Source organism: Suncus etruscus, chromosome 6, assembly GCF_024139225.1.
Source record: "Suncus etruscus isolate mSunEtr1 chromosome 6, mSunEtr1.pri.cur, whole genome shotgun sequence".
In the NCBI taxonomy this organism is placed as follows: domain Eukaryota; kingdom Metazoa; phylum Chordata; class Mammalia; order Eulipotyphla; family Soricidae; genus Suncus; species Suncus etruscus.
The window spans coordinates 28,035,557-28,049,657 of record NC_064853.1 but is presented as its reverse complement, the minus strand read 5'-3'; the positions used below and the strand labels follow the sequence as shown (position 1 = coordinate 28,049,657).

The window sequence follows — 14,101 nt, the reverse complement described above, 5'->3', positions numbered from 1 at the left end:
TCCGTCCGAGGCTAGCGCAGTCAAGGCAGGCACCTTACCTTTAGCGCCACCGCCCGGCCCCTGGTATTTTTAAAAATATATTATGCCTGAACTTAACTCCTGTTTTAGTAATATAAGCATATACAAATATTATATAGGTTTCTTTTAAATAGGGACAAATTCCTATAAATTTTGATTGTTTACGTGCTTAAATAAACTTTTGGCTTTAAAAATACTATTTTCAGATATCAATATAAAGGAGATGGACTAAAAAGACCTTTAGTCGTATGGAAAAGATAAAATTTACAAAATGTATATGTTTCTAAGTAACCAGATACTGTTCTTATTTTTAAAATGTTAATTTTTTAATACTCAATATCAGCTTGACGAAGTCAGGTATATTACTATGTCCTTGTTATTGAGGGTAAAACTGAGACAGAAAGGTATTAATTAATTTACCTAAGATTGCAGAGCTTGCTAGTAAGTAGATGGTGGAACTGTTTTAAATCAATGGTTTTACAACACAAATAACATTCCCTTGAGACATGTTTGAGTAATAAGAATGATTATAAAAAGCAAAATTCACTGCAAGTATTGTGCCTATATTTTTAAATGTTACATATAAAGTATAAATATATTTATTTTTATACGTGTTAGTGTGATCAGCTATGTACTTTATGTGCTCCCTTGCTTTTATCCTTGTAGCCAAACTATAATTCCAATGTGAACAGTGAAAATTTAGGAAAATTATGCAAATGATTTATGCCTCAATTACTTTATTAGTTTATATGAAAATGAGATTGGAAATAGAAGGCTTAGCACAGTGCCCAGTACAATGTAAACTCTCAATGAATGTAAGCTATTATTAATATTGCTGTGTTAGGCTTAGAAAAACAAATAACTTGTTTAAGGTGGTATATCTTAAAGAGAGAAAAGTTAATAACTGGAAATTAGACTTATCTTACATAAATACCCTAACTACAGACTATATTCTTTCAGTGTGAAACTGCACCAAGTTCTTGCTTGTTTGTCTGGAACACAATGCTTTTCTGTCTGTTGGTACTTTGATAAAATAGTGAGACATTAAAACAAAGTTTGTTTTCACTTAAAAATAATTATTGTCCACATTTAAAAAGTACAAATAAAAATAATGGGAAAATAAAATCACCTTCCAAAAGAACCACTCTTACCTTTTCAAAACAAGATTGTTCTTAACATACAGCTTTGTAATCTGGTATTTTTACTTTGAAATATGTTGTGGACCCCTTTCAATGTTGAATTTCATTGATTGCAAACAACATTTTTTATGTCTGCAGATTATAGTATTGCATGATGATCTGTTCTCCTTTGTTTTTCTATTGAAGTTTTCTACATTGTAAGGAATGCTACATTTAATAATCAGAGAGCCAAATATGTGAGCACATTAATGACTGTTCCCTTAGGGTAAATTTTATAAAATGGAATGTTAGATATAAATATAGTATTAAAGATATGGTTAACAGAATTTTGAGTTGCTGGGCCGGGTGGTGGCACTAGAGGTAAGGTGCCTGCATTGCCTGCGCTAGCCTAGGATGGACCGCGGTTCGATCCCCGGTGTCCCATATGGTCCCCCAAGCCAGGAGCGACTTCTGAGCACATAGCCAGGAGTAACCCCTGAGCGTCACCAGGTGTGGCCCAAAAACCAAAAAAAAAAAAAAAAAAAAAAAAGAATTTTGAGTTGCTATATCCTCATCTTAGAAGCAAAAAAATTTTTTGTATCATATTCTCAAAGGATTATTGAGACAGCCTTTAGACACCAGGATTTGTTTTTATTTTAGGGTTGATCTAAAAACGTAATCATTTAAAGCTGACATTGCGATAACTACTGAAAGTGCATATAATAACTCAATAATCAATAATAATTATTAAAATAAAACAAAAATTCAATTTATTTAATGTCATACTAAGGTTTTTTTGTTTTGTTAGTTTGTTTTTTTAGTATTTAGTCTCCTCTAAAGTTTATTTGGGTCTATTTAAAAGTCTTAATGAGTCATGTCTTCTAAAAGAAGAACAACTTAAAAATCCTAAAAATTGTAGAGTCTGGTCTAGGGATATGTCTCAGTGAGCATCTGAGTCACTAGCAAGTCTGAGAACCTAAATCCATACCCTCTGATACCAAAGTGTAGAAGAGGTTGAGAAAGAAGGAGAAAAAAAGGAGCAAAAGGAAGAGAAAGAGATGGAGAATGAAGAGGAAGCAAAGGTCAAGAGTTAGGAGAACTTAATAACTTTTCCTCCCAACAACCTTATAACTTCTCCAGACCACAGAAATTTCACCTATAGACACTGGTTCAAATGTACTCTAATATATCCATTCCAACCCTATCATTGTTAAATTTACTCCTGCCCAATAATTCTTACTCATTTCCTGTACTTTGAATCAAATAATTTTTCTTCAGGTAATAAAGAATATATTTTCTTATCTCTTTTATTTTAGGCCCTGCCAATAATATTGATAGAATTTTATACGTACAATGTTCCACCAACAGACTGCCCCTACTCTCAACCTATTCCTGCCCCTTCCGCCTTCCCCAAGGGAGAATTTCAGTGAACTCTTTGGTCCTTTGGTTTGGGGAACACTTCCGGAGTTCAGAGGTCACACCTGGCTCTGTGCTCAAGGCACTCCGGAAGTGCTCGTGGAACCATTTGCAATGCCAGGGATTGAACCCGGATCAGCGCGTGCAGGGCAAATACCCGACTCGTTGTACTATTGCTCTTGAACAGCCGAGAAATCTGTGAGTTTCTGGGTCCTGGGAGTGGAAAACTTCATAGAAAGTCAGGGAAAGGGGGCCGGAGAGATAGCATGGAGGTAGGCCATTTGCCTTGCATGCGGAAGGATGGTGGTTCGAATCCCAGCATCCCATATGGTCCCCCGAGTCTGCCAGGAGTGAATTCTGAGCCTAGAGCTAAGAATAACCCCTGAGCCCTGCCGGGTGTGACCCAAAAACCAGAAGAAAAAAAAAAGAGAGAGAGAGAGAGAGAGAGAGAGAGAGAGAGAGAGAGAGAGAGAGTCAGGGAAAAGACCTTTAGCATGTCTATCCATTACCGGCTACCGATACTATTTTCTTACTTTTTTTTTTTTTTTTTTTTTTTTATTAACTGCTTAGAGCTGAGCTGATGATGTCTGCTGTTCATTGTCTGGTGTGGTTTTAGAAGACACAGTTATAGAACTCTCCCCAGTTACTCAGGACAGCATTTTTTTTTTTTTTTTTTTTTTTTTTTTTAGTTTTTGGGCCACACCCGGCGATGCTCAGGGGTTACTCCTGGCTGTCTGCTCAGAAATAGCTCCTGGCAGGCACAGGGGACCATATGGGACACCGGGATTCGAACCACCTACCTTTGGTCCTGGATCGGCTGCTTGCAAGGCAAGCTTTTTTTTTTTTTTTTTAACCTAAAAGTATAGTGCACAGAAGTCTTTTTTTCTCACTTTGGAGTTTCATGATGTCAACTGACTGCATCTTTATCACTTTGCTTTGAACCTATCATAGACATGCATCAACTGGTAAAATCTGATGGTTCATAGAAGGTGCCCAGAAATCACTGCTCTTTTCCCCCAAAGGTCAGATTTACTCACTAAGGGTATCCAATGAGTCACTTTTGGAAACCTTCAGGGCCCAGAATAGAGTCTCATCGATCCCACGGGCCCCACAGGTGTCGGTGCAAATGAAGCACAAAGAAGCCACCTGACGATCAAAAGCACGGGAAGCAGGGTCTGGAGGAAAAGGAGATTCCTTCACCCCTTCCCCTTAGAGGCTCCGCGCCAAAGCCAGAGCCGGTTGTTGACCTCCGCCTGAACTCCACAGGCCGGTCCCCCAGCCTGTCTCCCCGGCGAGGCGCCCCTGGAGGCGGAGGTGGGGGTCCAGGGGGCTGGTCAAGAGGCCGCGCGGAGCGGGGCCTGCGAACGAGCGAGGGAGCGACGCGGCGCCACTCCGCGGAGTCCTCCGGCCCGCCGCGTCCCTCGCAGCGCCCGCAGCCTCGGGCTGGCCCGGGAAGATGCGCCTGCAGAACCAGGTAGCCGCGCCCTGGCCACGCCCACCCGCCGCGGGCCGCTTCCTGGTGCCCCGAGGCCGGGCAGGAGGGAGGGCCCGCGCTCCAGGACACTCCCGGTCCCCACGCGGCCGGGGCCGGCGGGCCTTCGCGCTCTCCTTATTCGCTGTCGGGGTGGGGCGGGGGCTCTGGCGCCCTGCGGGGTCCGTCGTCCGCCTGACTTGTTGGGCCCACGAGACCCTTGAAACTTGGGTAGGCGCGCCACTGGCTTCCTTCCCCCCGAGTCAGCCACTGCGCCGAGGGGGCAGCCCCTGGCCCTCGCCACGCCCCTCTGCGCTGTTCCCCGCGGTCCTGAGGGCGCTTTGCTGAACTAGGCGGTGGCGCCAAAAAGTCCCGCAGCTGGTGAAGAGAGCCGCCCCAGGGGTGCTGAGCAGAGGAGCGCTGAAGTGTGTGTGTGTGTGTGTGTGTGTGTGTGTGTCTGTGTCTCTGTGTGTGTGTCTGTGTGTCTGAAATTCCAGTGTGTGTGTGTGTGTCTGTGTGTCTGTGTGTGTGTATGTGTTTGAAATCCCAGGTGGATGAGTGGTATGTGTGTGTGAGCACAATTGTACTGAAATCCAGGGGTGCTGAGAATAGGAGCACTGAAATCCATGTGTTTGTGTGTGTGTGTGTGTGTGAAATTCCAGGTGGGTGGGTGGGTGGTATGTGTGTGTGAGCCCAATTGTACTGAAATCCAGGGGTGCTGAGAATAGGAGCACTGAAATCCATGTGTTTGTGTGTGTGTGTGTGAGTGTGAGTGAGTGAAATCCCGTGTGTGTGTGTATGTGTGTGAAATCCGTGTGTGTGTCTGAAATTCCAGTGTGTGTGTGTCTGAAATCCCAGGTGTGTGTGAGTGCGAGTGAGTGAAATCCCGTGTGTGTGTGTGTGTGTGTGTGTGTGCGTCTGAAATTCCAGGTGAGTGGGTGGTATGTGTAATTGAGCACAATTGTACTGAAATCCAGGGGTTCTGAGCATAGGAGCACTGAAATCCATGTGTGTGTGTGTATGTATGTATGAAATCCCGTGTGTGTGTATCTGAGCATAAGAGCACTGAAATCCGTGTGTGTGTGTGTGTGTGTATGTATGTGAAATTTCAGGTGGGTGGGTGGTATGTGTGTGTGAGCACACTAGTACTGAAATCCTGGGGTGCTGCTCATAGAAGCACTGAATCCGTGTGTGTGTGTGTGTGTGTGTGTGTGTTTGTGTGTGTGTGTGTCTGAAACCCCGAGTGAGTGGGTGGTATGTGTATGTGAGCACACTAGTACTGAAATCCATGGGTGGGTAGTGTGTTTTGAGTGGGTGTATTGTGTGGGATGTGTCTTTGGACTTGGGACTGCTCTCTAGGTTATTAAAGGGCCACTTCTATTGCTCTAACTGTAGGTGAAAAAGAGAGACCCAAATGTTGATAGCGTTTGTGTGTTTTTATGTGTTGTCGCTTCAGTCTCCGGGTTGCCAGGATTTTAGTAAACACAGGTCTTAAACTCTTGAACCTTAGTGGAGAAGTGTTCATTTCTGAAAGAAAGAGAATCTTCCTTGACATCTGCTGTGGGATTTAGGGAGGTCCCCAGGAACCGAGGGGAGGAGCTTCTACAAAACAACTCAACCTTTGGGGGCAAGTGAGTCATGTTGATTCCCAAGGTGTTGGCAGGTGTGTCTCCAAGGTGTTGATTCTCATAAAATCTTCCCTCTGGAGAATTTAATACCTACCTCCACCACACAGTATGGCATGAACCCAAATGAGTTCCAGAAAGATTTCTCATGAACCCTACTTAGCTGTTTCATTTTAGTAAAAACCTTTGAAGAGGCTGCCACACAGAATTCTTTCTGCATTTGTGCCGGGTTTTTTATATTTGTATAATACTTGCAAATTGACACCATACAAAATTTAACCTCAGTCACTTTAGAATAAGTTTGATGTTTTATAGGACCATGTGAATGGGACTCCATTCATGAGACAAGTAGTCTGTTGAAGTGTTTTGGGAATGTGAGTGGGTTGAATTTTGAACACTGAATAACATTAATGTAACAGAGAATCAAAGGTTCAACCCAGATGCGTGCTTTCCAATTTCTCTAATAGATTGACAGTGCAGTATTGCACTTTGGGAAACCTAGAGCAAGTGGATTGTTGTGACCTTTTTGTTTTTAAGGAATCACCTTTCCTTGGCTCTATGGGACTGTGATCCACCCATTACATAAGATTTAATGCCTTTCTACCTACTCTACAAATATATATATAAAATATATATATAATGTATGTGTACATATAATCCATGTGGGTTTTAAATCGAAGAATTTGTAATAGTCATATTTAGTTATAGTGAATCTTAACCTCTGAAATCTTTGCTTGCTTATTGATGTACTTAAGCTATTGATTGATTGCACTAGAGGTTGGAGGTTAGGTTGTGAGTTAGATCTAGTGGCCTCGCTAATTCCACTACTTAGTGCGTTTTGAATTAACAGAGACTCCCTTAACATTTGGATAAGGACAATATAGTTTTCTTTTTTAGCATGAGACATTCTAATTCAATATTCCTTGTTCAATTCTCATCGCACAGTGTACTAACAGTGTAGTAATGTAGCATTTAAAATTAATCTTGCCCCTCCCTTTTATTCTCAATAGAAAAATGAGGTAATTCCTACCTTTGACATGGGGATTAAATGGGATGTCTTATATGTATAATACATAGACATCTAGTCAATACTCCCGTTGTTAACTTTCTTTCTGACCCCATAACATATTAGGTAGCAGAAATGGACTTTTGGAAAGATAAGATTTAACCCTTAGATTCTTTCTCATTAATTCTGTCATTTAAACTCTGACTTTCCAGATATTCTGCAACAAAATGAATACAACAATCTCAATGCACATGCCCTACATATTCAAGACATGAATTATGACTCCAAATTTTTCTGCTAATCAAAACCTTACCATTGTATACTGAGAGGTATCGAAACTGCCCTTCATGATTTATTTCTGTTTTCACTTTGAATTTTACCTCAGCTCACACATCCAAGCAACAGAATGTGATGTTTAAAAAAAAGTAAATTCTGAAACTATGTTGTGCAAAAATGGCTCCTAAATACATTATGTGTGCTACTACCAGCTTATGTTAATAATAATTGGCTAAGTAGCAAGTATTGATATTGTAGCTGCTATAGAGTTTTAAAAATTTTATGAATTTTTACATTTTATTAATGTAAAAACAACTTATAATTACCCACTGTGTCTTGATTACAAAAAGTATAGTACTTGCTTATTCTAGATCTTATTTTACCTTTAATAGAAATACTGCAGTTTTTACTTTTAATTGTAAGGATAGATATTTCACTTGCAAACTTTTACCTGAAAATAAAATTTGTGGGACAAATTGTGATTTATTAGATCTAGAGTTAACAAAACCAATAGATCTTTTTGTTAACTTATTATTTTAGTTTTATAATTTTCATTAGGAAAAATATTGCTAATGTCACTAAGCTCCTTGTAACTATTTCACATAACAGATTGGTCTTGGAGTTGATGAATTAGTTAACTCAATAAATAAATAGCTGTAGAATGTTTGTTCAGTAGGGTTCAGGCCCACTTGTAGATACTTGGGATACATTAGTGGACAGAACTTGGAAGTACCTTTCAGCTGGAACACAATGGGAGAGAGGCTAAAAATAAGCACAGTAATAATTGCTTTCTATACCATGTTACAGTGATACATACTCTAGGCTAAAACAAGAACAATATAAAGGAGATTGGGAACTATCTAGAATAGTATAGGTCTTCTTGGGAAGGTGACTTTGAATGTATTTAATGGGGGTTGAAAACATTCATCAGTGACAATCAAGAGAATAAGCAGAGAATATCCAGATTAAGACCTTCAGGTAGGTGTGCAGAGGAGAGTAAGTTCAGGGGAAAAAAAAGACCTTCAGGTAGGCATATAATGTGAGGCTCAAAGAATAGCAAGGATATCATTATGGATAGAGAGGAGTTGCAAGAGAAATAAAGATTATACATAGAATTATAAAATTCTGAATAGATTTTGTCATCCATATGTAGTTAGATGTTTGACCTATATGCTAAGTGTATTGTAGTTGTTCTTCAAATGTTTTTGGATGTAAAGTACATGTGTTGGAATACAGGGGAAAAATTCCCCATCCATCTGGGTTTTTCTCCGAATGACTAATTGAAAGCATCAGACAGGCTAGGTAAGAGAAAATCAATTTGATAACATGTGTGAAGATTTCCATGGCAGTAATTATAAAGAAAAATTAACTAGAGGGCAGAACAATAGTACACCAGATTGAGTGCTTACCTTTCATGCAGCTGACCCGGGCTTGATCCTTGGCACCCTCTTTGGTGCCCCTTTGGTGCCCCAGCCTGCCAGGAGCAATCCCTGAACACAGAGCCAGAAGTAATCCTTGAGCACAACTGGGTGTAACCCAAAACCAAAAGAAAAAAAAAGGAAAAAAGAAAAATGGTGAAGACCTGGGATATATGTTCTATGTTAAAGGTCTGGGGTGTCAAAGAGTTGGATATATTTTATATAATAATGAGGGAATGACTTTATCTTCACCAGGAATAAAAAATGAGTTTCTCAAATAGAGAGGGTTTGTTCACTGATTAACTCATGCCAGGATAATATCCCTAGAGCAGTGATTGCTTCTAGAATATATTTGATTTTGATTTTCTTTAAAATGTTTTTACAATAGTATCAATATTATTGTTTTATCTTTTGTAATGCTTCTACTTCATGTAGTGCTTCTTCTATACCAGAATACCAGGATCTCTTCACTATGATCCCAGGTCCACTCCCTAACACTTTAGAATGCTCAGGATTGAAGTGGTTGGCAACCTGCGGCTCTCGAGCCACTTGTGGCTCTTTACACTTTTAATTTGGCTCTTCTGTGTGCCGGGTGGCCGCTCCAGGAATCAGGACTCTGCTCCTAGCCTCTGTCAGTGCACGCCCTGTGTGGCTCTCAAAATAAATTTCAACCATGGTTTAGGCGAAATTTGACTCAGTCGAAAATTAAGGTTGCCGACCACTACCCCTTGGTTTTTTTTTCTTTCTATCACTCATTTGTGAGATCATCTGTTCTTTGTCTTTTTCTTTGTGACTCACTTCAGGTAGCATAGCATCCTCCAATTCCATTCAAGTTGCGCCAAACTTTTATTATATCCGAGTAATATTCCATTGTGTATATAGACCACTTTTTATGCATTCATCTGTTGGGGACTTGGATGCGGCAGTGAACCTAAGTGTTCTTATGTCCTTTCAGATGAATGATTTTGAATTCTTGGGGTGGATGCCTAGGTGCAGAATTGCACAGTCAGATGGAAGATCTTTCCAAAGAGGCTGAAACAAACTTCAGTCTCACCAACAGTGGGTAAAAAGTTCCTTTGTTGCCAAACTCTGCTAATACTTATTGTTTCTGGACTTTTTGATAATCAGACCATTTTTGCTTTGTGAAGTGATATCTCATTGTTGCCTGATTTTTATTTCCTTAACGATCAGTGATGATGAACACTTTCATGTTTCCATTGGTTATCATGTGTCATATTTGAGGAACTATCTGTTCATCTTAACTCCTCATTTTGATGTTATTTTGTGTTGGGTTTTGTTGTTGTTGAGCTTTGAGAATACATCATATATTTCAGATATTAGTCCTTTGATGTGTGATATACGGGAAAGTTTCTCCTTATCAGTAGTCCTTTTATTTTAGGTCTCTTTTTTTCTTATTTAATTTTCTATATCCCTGGTAGGTATTCTAACTTGATACATTGTATGATAAATGAAATACTTTTATTTTAATACTTAAATATAATATTTCATTTTTTAAGTAAGCCTGGTGACTTTATTGCCTTTTATTTTTTTCAAAAGAGCATTGAGACTAAAATTAAAAGTTTCGTTTTAATAATTGTACTTTACAATTGTATAATACTCACCCAAACTCTGCCATTTCTAACCCTTATCTAATGAGTATTTATGCCAATAAAAATGAAATTTATAAAATGGCTACTATTATAATTTGCCAAATTGGAAGAAGTGAAGGGGAAAAGAAAACCATGGTAATCTATTCAAAACTTCAACAGTGAAAACCCCTTATTTCTTTCAGGAGGTTGTCAAAAACAACAACCAGGCTTGTTAGCACCCACCCAGGGTCTTAATGTTAGGCCTTATTTCTTTTGCAATGTTGATGCTTTTTAATTTGATATAGTCACATCCGTCTACTTCTACATTTGTTTTCTTTGCTGATAGAATCATATCATTAAAGACTAGTCAGAGATCAAGTTCTTAAGAGTCCTGCCTGTATTTTCCTCAATATATTTTATAGATACAAGTTTGATATCAGGTCTTTAATTCACTTAATTCGACACCATGTGCTGTGTGAGGCATTATTCTAATGACACTTTTTTTGCATGTGACTATCAATTTTCCCCTGCACTACTTATTAAAGAGACTTTCCTTCCTACATGCATGCATACTTCCTTCATATATATGGCCCCATTGTGGTAAATAACTGCCAATATATGAGGGATTTTCTCTGGGCTCTCAATTCTGTTTGTTGCCTGAATGAAGATTTTGTCTTCATTCAGAATTGTATAGTTTTAATCACTATAGCTTTGAACATTAAAGTCTGTAATGCGGTGCCTCCCATCTTCTTTTTTCCTTAGGATTGCTTTGGCGATTCTAGTTCAGAAGAATTTTAGAATTACTTGTTCTATATCATTGTAAAACTTTTTGGGAATTTTGATGGAAATTAAATTGCATTTGTACATTACTTTAGATAAGATAATCACTTTAATGATTTTTATTCTTCCAACCCATGAACAAGAAATATGTTTACATTTTCTTGTATTTTAAGTTTTTAATTTAAAGGGATTTATAATTTCCAAAAACTAGTTCTTTAACCGTTTTTTAATTCCTAGATTTTTTGAGGGTTTTTAACACAATCATAAATGAAATCATTGTTCTTTTTCCCCCAAATGCTCGAAGTAAGATTTGTATTTTTACTCTATTTATTATATATATGTGTATATATATAATTATATATATATGTCTTCTACATTCTAAACAACAAACTCACAATCTGATTTAATTCCATCTTTTTTTGGTCCCCCAATTCACAATACAGACCAGGCAAAGGGCCTGTGTTGAGGTGTATATGGGGTGCATTTACTGTACCTCCTCTTTCTATACAGTCAATGTAAAGAACACAGCCTGTGGTAAGAATTGTGAGACCTTATCTTTTCTTTTTTTTTTATTTATATATATAATCCTTCACCAGTGCAACCTTCTCATGACAAATATTCCAAGTGTCCTTCCTCCCCACCCCACACCGGCCTGTACTCTAGACAGGCTTTCTACTTCCCTCGTTCAGTCACATTTTGTTATGATAGTTCTCAGTGTAATTATTTCTGTGACAGCACTAAACAATCCCTGTGGTGAGCTTCATGTCGGAAGCTGGACCCTCCAGCCCTCCTCTATTTTGTCTCTGAGAATCATTACACAAATGTTTTTCATTTTTCTCAAAACCCATAGATGAGGGAGACCATTCTGTGTTTATCTCTCTCCCTCTGACTTATTTCACTCAGCATAATAGATTCCATATACATCCATGTATAGGAAAATTTCATGACTTCATCTCTTCTGATGGCTGCATAATATTCCATTGTGTATATGTACCATAATTTCTTTAAACATTCATCTATTGGGGGCATCTAGGCTGTTTCCAGAGTCTGGCTACTGTAAATAATGCTGCTAGGAATATAGGTGTGAGAAAGGGATTTTTGTATTGTATTTTTGTGTTCCTAGGATATATCTCTAGGAGTGGTATAGCTGGATTGTATGGGAGCTCAACTTCCAGCTTTTGGAGAAATCTCCATATTGCTTTCCACAAAGGTTGGACGAGACGGCATTCCCACCAGCAGTGAATAAGAGTTCCTTTCTCTCCACATCCCCACCACCACTGCTTGTTCTCATTCTTCCTGATGTGTGCCAATCTCTGTGGCATGAGATGGTACCTCACAGTTGTTTTGATTTGCATCTCCCTGATGATTAGTGATGTGGAGCATTTTTTCATGTGCCTTTTAGCCATTTGTATTTCTTTTTTGTCAAAGTGTCTGTTCATTTATTCTCCCCATTTTTTGTCAGTGCCTTATATATTTTGGATATTAACCCCTTATCTGATGGGTATTGGATGAATAGTTTCTCCCACTCAGTGGGTGGCTCTTGTATTCTGGGCACTATTTCCTTTTAGGTGCAGAAGCTTCTCAGCTTAATATAGTCCCATTTATTTATTTCTGCTTTCACTTGTTTGGAGAGTACAGTTTCCTCTTTAAAGATACCTTTAGTCTCAATGTCATGGAGTATTTGACCTACCTGTTGCTCTATATACTTTATGGTTTCAGGTCTGATATCTAGGTCTTTAATCCATTTGGATTTTACCTTTGTACATGATGTTAACTGGAAGTCCAAATTCACTTTTTTACAAGTGGCTAGCCAGTTGTGCCAACACCACTTATTGAAGAGGCCTTCCCTGTTCTATTTAGGATTTCTTGCACCTTTATCAAAAATTAGGTGACGGTATATCTGGGGAACATTCTCTGAATACTCAAGCCTGTTCCACTGATCTGAAGGTCTGTCCTTATTCCAATACCATGCTGTTTTAATGACTATTGCTTTGTAATACAGTTTAAAGTTAGGGTAAGTAATACCTCCCATATTTCTTTTCCCAAGGAGTGCTTTAGCTATTCGTGGTTGTTTATTGTTCCAAATGAATTTCAAAAGTGTTTAATCTACTTCTTTGAAAAATGTCATGGGTTTCTTTAGAGGAATCACATTAAGTATGTACGGAGCTTTGGGGGAGTATTGTCATTTTAATGATATTAATCCTGCCAATCCAAGAGCAGGGTATGGATTTCCATTTCCACGTGTCTTCTCTTATTTCTTGTAGCAGAGTTTTATAGTTTTCTTTGTATAAATCCTTCACATCCTTGGTCAAATAGACTCCAAGGTATTTGAGTTTATGCGAGACTAATGTGAATGGGGTTGTTTTTTTAATTTCTTAATTCCTTCTTTTTTAACTCATTTTTAATCTATTGGACAGACTATTACAATTTTTAAATAGAAGCTAAATTTGCACACAGTATAATGCACAAGTCTTAAGTGTATTATTGATGAATTTTAACAAAAATGCATACATGTTTATATTGTTGAAATTACACCCTGCAACTTTTAACTTTTGAGTTAGCATAACCTTTCTTATTTCTTTCTTTTCTACATCATTATTAACAGATGAGAATGCAATAGATTTTTGTGCATTGATTTTTTTTTTTAGTTTGCTACTTAAAGGTAGAAAGTTTATTATTTCTAAGGGTTTTTAGAGGAGTCTTTCCAGTTTTTTGGAGGAGGCAGTTCTGTGCTTGTATCATATTAACAAGTGATAATTTAATTTCTTTTTGTTGTTATTTTTGTCATTGGGTCTCACATGGAAGTGCTCAGGGCTTACATCTGGCTCTGTGCTTAAGGATTACTCCTGGCAATGCTACATCAATATGCAGTGCCAGGGACTAAATCAGATTGCATGCTACACAATTATCGCCAGCCCATAGTTGGACTTTACTGATTTTAATTTCTTTGATTTCCCTTTTTTTTAAAATTGTTTTTTGCAAATATATTAACTACTTTGTTGAATAGTGCAGTAAATGGGGCATCCTTGTCTTGTACCTGATCTTAGAGGAAAGATTTTAGTTTTCCCAATTAAGCGTGATATTAGCTGTGAATTTATTGTGCGTGGTCTTAATAATATTGAGGTAAGTTCCCTCAACTCTTCTTTTGCTGAGGGTTTTCACCATGAATGGGTATTGAATTGTCAAATTCTTTCTCAGTATCTATGAACATGGTCATATGTTTTTTGCCTTTTTATTAGTGTAATGTGTCATGTTAATTTATTTGAATAGATTCAGCAAACCGTACATCCCTGAGATGTCTAAATTTCATCAGGTAGTTAGTGATGTATTATCTTTTAAATGCTGTATTTGGTTAATTAGGATTTTTATTGAGAATCTTTGTAT

The 14,101-nt window shown here is 38.2% G+C and overlaps 1 non-coding gene across 1 annotated transcript; it reads right to left on the bottom strand.

Moving 5' to 3' along the window:
- Positions 1–11,135: 11,135 nt before the first annotated feature.
- On the bottom strand, positions 11,136–11,268 carry LOC126012607 (small nucleolar RNA SNORA51). Its single transcript, XR_007497059.1, has one exon. It is a non-coding gene; the product is annotated as a small nucleolar RNA SNORA51 (small nucleolar RNA).
- Positions 11,269–14,101: the final 2,833 nt, after the last annotated feature.